Below are 9,246 nucleotides of genomic sequence, written 5' to 3' on the forward strand. Positions count from 1 at the left end.
TGACTCCCGAAGCATGATTGAAGAATCAAACAGAACTGTTGATAAACTCATATTTGAAAATGGATTCCATGTTATCGGACAATTTGCAAGCAATTTTTAGACTTTGAAGAGAAGATATGGATACGCATGAATTTGTCGACCATCAATTCTAATTGACGACTTGGAAACAAGTGTGATGACTTCACAACTTCATTTGAATGCGAATTCAGCCACTGACTGCCCAGTCATTGAATTCAATACTTTCAAGCCAATGGATTTAGCTTTTTCTACATTGACATAACTGTCAGCATTAACACCATTCATTATGTTTCGTACCCCTGTATTTGGTGAAAGGGGATTTTTTTTCTGTGAACGCTAGCAGCATGGTGTTGGTGTCTCTCATATCACGAAGTTGTCTTGCTGTTGTAACTTTTTTTCGTTTTGCTCTCCGGTGCTGTATTTTTCTCCTGTGAGATTCTGCATAGCTCCATTGACTTCGGCACATGCTGGCAAGGACAGAAGCCACGCCAGACATTGATGTTCAGTCCTCTGGTGAGTTCTTCACTAGTCTTCAAGCTCCTCATCATGAGCAAGCTTCAAAGGGTGGTAAGTCACAAGGCTAGACATGGATTGTAGATACAATCAATATGGTACGCAGGTTGTGTCCAGAAGCATACAGCTTGAAGATGCAAAGTCCAGTTTCCAGTATGTTCTGCCTTCACAAATTGCCGAAGAATGTCCACATGTTCATACCCTGTAGCCACACGAAGGCTGTTCGATTAGTCTTCATCGTTTCTTTCCGTTTTTGCAGATGGCCTTTTATTGTGAGCAACGTTTCAGATTCACTAGCCTCCTCTGCAGATTGTTCTCCCGTCATTAACCGGGTATATACAGAATGTGATTCTTGCAGTTCAGGGTTGTCTGAGATTGAAACTGCATTTGCGACTTCCTCCAATTCATGGCCTGTTTCTCTATCTTCTTCAGTAGCATCAACTTGACATTCAGGAAATGATACTTCCAGAGCCTTGGCTAGGATAAGTGCATTAAGTACGGCATCTACTAGATGATGCGCATGAGCAGCTCTTGATATGGCTTTACTGGTATGTTTATGCTCAACTGCTTCAGAGGCATAATTTGTTTTGAGCAATTCTGGGAGACCTAAACCAGCCATAAGGTGATCTATACTCCCAGTAAAACTCATCTCAGTATGGAGCCCACCCAAGCGTAAGACTATTTTGTGTAGATCAGATTCAATAGGTGCTGATACTGTGATGGTGAAAGCTTTCTACTGAAGTGGCTTGTCAATTGTGACGATTGGTTTTACATTATGACGCAGTGCATGTTCTGAGACACATTTCTAAGTGGAGAATATGCATGTATAATCACTTGAACTCACATCAATCATAGGGGGAAATACAACAGATGATTTTGTTTCAGGAATGGTGTGCATGATGGTCAAACTGCAACATTCCAGACCATGCAGTGTCTTCTAAAAGATATATCTAGATTTTCTATTTGGTCTTTGACTTTCTTGGTAATTATGTCATTGTACAACACGTCAACTATACCTTGATCATCTACTCCATGAACTGTATTTCAATATGACCTGTTGATATATCTTGACGACTGTCCCTTCTTGTTGGAACAGGGTGATTTTGTTTAGTACCAGGTGTTGCAGTGGCTATTATCCCCATGTCATGGAATGTGTCATTACATCCATTTTGTCCAAACCTCTGTACCTCATTGTAAGAACTGCAGAATCCATAATGATGAAGTGAGTCAATGACGAAACTGATGATGATGAAACATGTACTGCCAATCCTATTTCTAGTGGAGCGAGTAGGACACAGGGTATAATGGCTTCTCCAAGGGGTGCCAGTTTCACCTATCCCTTTTTCTACAATAATTTCTTTGAGAGATTCTGGTAGAAAGTTAAGACATTGTTCTTCGGACTCTATTTCAGATGATGCGGGATACGAGTTATTAGATGTCTCTGTTGATTTGATATCATCTCTAATTAACTTTGTATTTCTAGAAACACTTTGGCGTGTGGTACATTTCTTTGGAATTTGCTTTCCTGTACATATCCAATGGTATATAGCATCAGCAGATGGTAAATCATGGACACTCATAATTCTTGAGTGTACACTGTTCGACCATGAATCATGTATTTCACTGCATGTTGCTAACAACGGTTTCTATGGTGGTTTCTGAGAATAAATCCTCACTTATTTTCCATCGTTCTTTGTGATTGATTGGTGTATTACAAAATAGACAATCAGTGTTGAAATTAAAGTTTTCTTCAGCTAAACGCAATAGAGAATGACGAGTATTAGGGCCTGGGATCTGACTTATTTCTTTGGAAGCTTGGGCTATTTTAATTGGATTGCAATGAATACGATGGTAGGTTTGATGAACCCGTTGTCCAGGCACAGTGTTGATAGTAGGGTCATGTTGCACTTCTCACCAAGGCTAGATTTTCATCTGACAGAGGCTTTTTATATATAACATTTCCTTTCATCGTCGAACATGTACTGGGCAACATGGCGGCATTATAAAACATGTAACTGGCAAATAAATAATAGTTATGAATGAATACACACTTTTTAATTTAATATTTGAAACGTATTTTGGAAATTCATTGTCAATTCACAACAACTTTCATAAAGAAGTAGCAAAGTACCTATAATTAACTGAGCACGACTTTCAATCCAGATTGTGCAGCAATCACTGGTGAATTGGGTATGTACATTTTACTAAGTCTTGTCACGCATATTATTTATGACATCTCACATATTGTACAACTTCACACAAACCATAAGTAGTCGTTTGAGAAGCAAGTACAGCGCTCACAGTGGTATTGTATAATAAAATAATTTACTCACATAAACTATTAGGCTCTGAGCAAAATTTCTATTGAATCTGCATTAATATTGCAGCAGTGTTAGTGACACGTACATGAAATTAAAATGACAATGACCATTGAATCAGAAATAAATATTGCTTACAACAAATACTAAACATATGTTCCTGCATGATAAGTGTATCAAATGGTACTCATGTGTGTGATTCAGTCAAATTAAATCACTAAATACAACATAAAATATTAATTTGGCAGCCATATTTTGATATATGCAAATAGAATCTAAAACCATTTCCCATGCTCAAAAATATAGCCTGACAACTCAGATATGCTTAAAATGACACCTACGGGGAAAGTTGTATCAAAATATAGATATTATGATAATTCTGAAATGTGCAAAATACCTGATTTTCAGTTATGCAAATTCGACCTACTTGCTCTCCTTATATTTATTTAGACTTTTTATATGTGGTTCTAAAGACTATTGTCAAACGCATAGGCAAGAACACAGTTCTGTTGCAATTAGTGACAGGTTTCCCTATTATTTTTGCTAAATTGACTGGACTACTTTACCATTTGATTATGACTCTGAGTGCTATAAGTTGGGTGCCACATATAGAGCAGGGTATGCCCATCCATTTCGAATAAATGATATAGTACCATGTTTGCCACGATGACCAGACAGCCTTCACTTATTCATTTATAAATGTACTGTAGTGTTCACATCGTTGCTGGTGGCGTTGTTGATGTTGCAGATATAGTAAAATATTATCTTTTATTTCTAAGGAATACGGTAAAATATTAAATGTATTAACAGATAGTGTTAAAACAAACATAGTATGGCGATCACCGCGTAATAATTAAAATGACAATAAATATTTGATATTTTTATGATGTGAAAAATGTCTTTAATATATGTTATACAATATATTACAATATAAAATAGTGTTGTTTACTCCCATTATCACATGTACAATATACTGTCTTACATTTATTATCCCCTGTACAATATACTGACTTACATTTATTATCATCTGTACAATATACTTACTTACATTTATTATCACCTGTACAATATACTGTCTTACATTTATTATCACCTGTACATTATACTGTCTTACATTTATTATCATCTGTACATTATACAGTCTTACATTTATTATCACCTGTACATTATACTGTCTTACATTTATTATCACCTGTACATTATACAGTCTTACATTTATTATCACATGTACATTATACTGTCTTACATTTATTATCACATGTACATTATACTGTCTTACATTTATTATCACCTGTACACTATACTGTCTTACATTTATTATCATCTGTACATTATGCAGTCTTACATTTATTATCACCTGTGCATTATACTGTATTACATTTATTATCACCTGTACCTTATACAGTCTTGCATTTATTATCACCTGTACATTATACTGTCTTACATTTATTATCACCTATACATTATACTGTCTTACATTTATTATCACCTGTACATTATACAGTCTTACATTTATTATCACCTATACATTATACTGTCTTACATTTATTATCACCTGTACATTATACTGTATTACATTTATTATCGCCTATACATTATACTGTCTTACATTTATTATCACCTGTACATTATACTGTCTTACATTTATTATCACCTATACATTATACTGTCTTACATTTACTATCACCTGTACATTATACTGTCTTACATTTATTATCACCTGTGCATTATACTGTCTTACATTTATTATCATCTGTACATTATACTGTCTTACATTTATTATCACCTGTACATTATACTGTCTTACATTTATTATCACCTGTACATTATTCTGTCTTACATTTATTATCATCTGTGCATTTATTATCACCTGTGCATTATACTGTCTTACATTTATTATCCCCTGTACTTACACTGTCTTCCATTTATTATCATCTATACATTATACTGTCTTACAATTATTATCACATGTAAATTACTAGTATATTTTTACTCCAATTACCTTATGTTGTGCTAGGTAGATAGATAATGGTCTAATGGGTTCAAAGGTCATTAACCATGAACTTAAACAATATAAATTGTATCTCAGCAATAACATAATGGCTTTAGTTGTCAGAATGCGTGGAATTCCGATCAACCGATTCCACCGACTCCAGAATACTCCAATAAACTTGAAGTTGATGCGAATCGGAAGTTACTGAGAAAGCCAATTGTGAAGAGTGAAACTCTGTCAAATATTGAAGGCCTGCATAATCATGTGCCACAGCGAACAAACGCCCTACTGGAAATCCATCCCAACAGTTGATTCCGTCATAGACTGGTACAATGGATGGATAGAGGGAAGAACCGTTCATCCCAACAATGGGTTTCATGCATCAGACCTACAATGGACTAGCACTGAAATCCTCAATTGAGTTTCTGGGAATCATCAATGCGAATCCTAATGACATGCAGACACTATACACCACCATCAAGAGAACGTACAAATCTTCAGCAATAATAACATTTGATTTGCCTCTGTTCATTAAGGCATCTCGAATTGTTAAGGAGCAAAAGTTTGCAGTTGTTGTGAGGCTTGGAAGATTTTCCCCTTCCACAAGGGTTACCTTGGCTGCATCGAATACATCATGGATAGCAGTGGTAGTCACCTATTGACCTACCACTGTCAAGTACATCATGAAAGGTGCAACATACTCAAAGGCACTGAGAGCACACTTCTTGACAGATGCCGTGCTGGTCAAACACATGATTGGTGGAAGTGACAAAGAAGGTTTTGATGAGACACTCTAAGACTTGCAGAAAACATCAAGAACCACAAAACTATGGGTTTTGTACCACAAACGTGTAAGAACAGAAGAAAGACTCCACGACTGGCACGGACATCTGAATGCTGTTTCTAAGATGGTTGGTACCTTCGCAATCTGGACGCATGTACCTACAAGAGATGCACAGACTTCCAGAAGATTATTCTGAGGTGAGTATAAACGAACTTCAATCAATCTTTTTGCAAGTAAAATCATTATCCGTCTTTTTCATTAATTGTTGCTTGTTATCATACTAAAGATCTGACTATTTGTGTTATTGGCAGGTGTATGATGCATTCATGGAAGGAAATCATACAACACGTTACAGCAATAAACAATTTTCAGGACAATTTTCTGACCAGACAATTGAAGAGACACTTATGATGAAAGCAAAGTCAAATGGAGGTTTGACACGCGGAAGAATGCGCAACGAAAACTCTGTGAAAATATGGGCTGGAAAATGTTCACATCTGAAGCTTATAAGCAACCTGATGGAAGATCTGATCGGTGGTAAACGGAGTAAGAGGACTTGAAAAGACACTGGAGCAAAGCATCTAAAAAAGAAAGCCAGTGTGTCAGGATGATATCTGCGTGGTTTTCAGCTCACAACCCATTCATAGAGGTTAGTATAGACCTGTATCATTTACTTATAGTGTCTGATAAATCATTCCACAGTCCACATTTGAGCAAAATTTTTTGAAATAGTTTGCTTATCATCTAAAATGATTTTTCATTTTTCATTTCAGGTAAACGATGTCAACACCATTGCATCACTGTCTAGTGGATTAATAACCATCGACAAGGCAGTTGTCAATTGTGATGATGCAGTGAGAATAGGACATGAAATGCAGAAGGATCTTGATGATGAGTCACCTATTACAATCATAGAGACATCAAAGAAATGCAAAAATCTAGCTGACCTCCAGACGAAAGTAAAGGTAGGGGACAGAACATCTACATCGAGAAGACACTACTCTTCAATAGATTGATCATCATGGCAGAGAGCAATTAAGGTATGGAAGACATATTCAAATTTGAGTTGACCCCTATCCCAACATCTGTCTTCACAATGGACCGCATGATGAGAAAACCAAAAAAAACATAAATTTTGCAAGATGCTAAAGGAGAAAGCTACAAAACTCGACGTAGACATGAACAGCAGGGTGCATGTGGATGATGGAGGATGGCTTCTTCATCAGGTAAAACGGGCCAGCGGAGCAACTATCAAGGCTATAGTTCATTCTTATGTCATGTATGTTGACAACAAATTCAAGAATGCTACTGTCGTGTTTGTTGGCTACGGGGAGGAATCATCAATGAAAGATCATGAGCATATACGCCGGATGGCTGGAAAGAAGGTTTATCCGGACCTGAATGTGTCATGAGATAGAGAGGTATTCCTGGCAAATGACAAGAACAAAGGAACCTTAATGACGATGATATCTACAGAGATGGCAAGACAGCATATCACTGTACGCCAAGCAAAGGATGATGGTGATAGTTAGATCTGCAATGGATTTGGTCGTAGGTGTTAATTCCCCAGTTGTTGTTGTCGCCCAGGACACTGATATTTAGATTTTGCTCTGTTACCATAGACCTATCGACTGTACTAACTTGTATCTTCAAGCATACTTTGTGGTCTTTACGACATCTGTACCATAGACATTGGTGTCCGACCGTGAGGAGTTCCTCTTCAAGTATGTCTGGTCTAAAAACGACACTGTCATGCATTCATGGACATACCAAATTTGCTCTCTACAAATGCAAATTTCCTGCCAGTGTCATCATAACATTCACAAGTAACACTTCACCTGTCTCCGAAATTCGAACAGCCGGAGTATAAGCAATGCAGATCACATATGGTTATGGGGATACTCCTCTCGAAAAGTCTCGCTATCTTAAGTTCAAGAAGCAAGCAGCTAAGGGAAAGATCGCCTACCACCAAAGGAAAATGCAACCGCTCAACATTCCCTTTGTGTTCATCTTCAAGTTGTGATATGGAAGCATCTGAACACCTCCATTCTTGAATGTACTCTAAAAATGAAATATATTTTGTATTTTTGAAACCTGTTTTGGCTACTCCCACTTGTCGGCGGCCTGGTAGAATGATGGGCTGTTTGTGAACGATTATTCCAGGTGAGACTGCTCGATACTAAACGATGAGTTGGTAGAGCAGATTTACATACGTGGACAGAGAAATTAAGACACGACTACATGAGTAAAGTTGACTCTACAGTACTGTTTCGTAAGGTACAAGGGGTACCTCACTCATCAGGAGTTAAGACTTTATTAAATAAACCACCATTGCATAACAATGGAGCGGGTTTGCGATATTAAAGCTTATTTCTTTTATTTAAACTACAGTAATGTGGTTGGAAAATTATAATATATTTCTCTCTAATGCATAAGTTGCAACGTTTGCTTGAAGTATTATATGGTGCAACACGCAATAGCACTCTCCATTTAATGTAAGTCATAATCGATGTTATTGTCTTTTAATGACAAGCGTATTTACTGAGCTCCACATGCCGATATAAACACACTTTGAATGTTATAATTTTATTATATTGTGGTAAATATTCGATCGATTTTCGTTTTGTTCAAAAACTCTTTTTATCACAGCTCTGACTGTGAAACTAGCGTAATAAATATTTTTTTTATTTTCTTAAAATTGTCATTTTTATTGTAAGCTATGGATAATATTCGTTTATATTTTATTTGTTATGATTAAAATATCCCAATTTTTCACAATTTGTTCATTAATATAAACAACTACTTATTATTCACCTTTGGAAATATTTACAAATGTGCTATTTGATCATGGTTTGAACTTCATGAGGGTGAAATCAAATCAACATTACTCTACAATTTTTGTCAGAAACATTTTAATGACAGTATAAGGATGTGTTTTTTTGGAACATGTTAATCAAAATTAATTGTTATACTTTATGAAATTCAAAGATATCTTATTTTCAATGAAAATGTCAGTGCTCTATCAAAAATAGAACAGAACTGTGGTTAAAATTAACAACTTCCATTGTTGTGATGACTGAAAAAAATTGTGCAAAATTACTTTGACTGTTATGTTTCCCATGTTTTCAAGAAAAAAATGTTGATATCCCTTTTAATTTTTTAACTCTTCGTCTTCAATGAAAGTTCTATGCGATTGAGTCGAACGTGTCATGTCATATATCAGTTAACGCAGAGATCGCTTGAAAAGTTTCGAATGCGTAAACAGCACGCACAACATGATTTTACATGTTTCAAAATCGTACTGAGAAATTAATCGCATATTATATCACTTGCATAGCCTGGTCATATATATGTTTCATTATACATTGTCACATTTTTCCTTTTCAATATTTTAATTTGTTTTACCTAATTAGTAATTTCCTTTTTCAATATTTTATTTTATTTTTACATAAATAGTATTTTGTATTTATTTCTGGTAATCAAACTGGTAATCAAATTTCATATATCTTAAACTGTTATCGCAGTTGAAATTGACTAAACTCCAGGGGTTACATTATAGAAGAATCTATTATATCAACCACGCATGATTTCCACAAATGTGGACCAGAAGAAATGTTGGG

This window comes from Saccoglossus kowalevskii, chromosome 14, assembly GCF_978046115.1.
Source record: "Saccoglossus kowalevskii chromosome 14, keSacKowa6.1, whole genome shotgun sequence".
Taxonomy (NCBI): domain Eukaryota; kingdom Metazoa; phylum Hemichordata; class Enteropneusta; family Harrimaniidae; genus Saccoglossus; species Saccoglossus kowalevskii.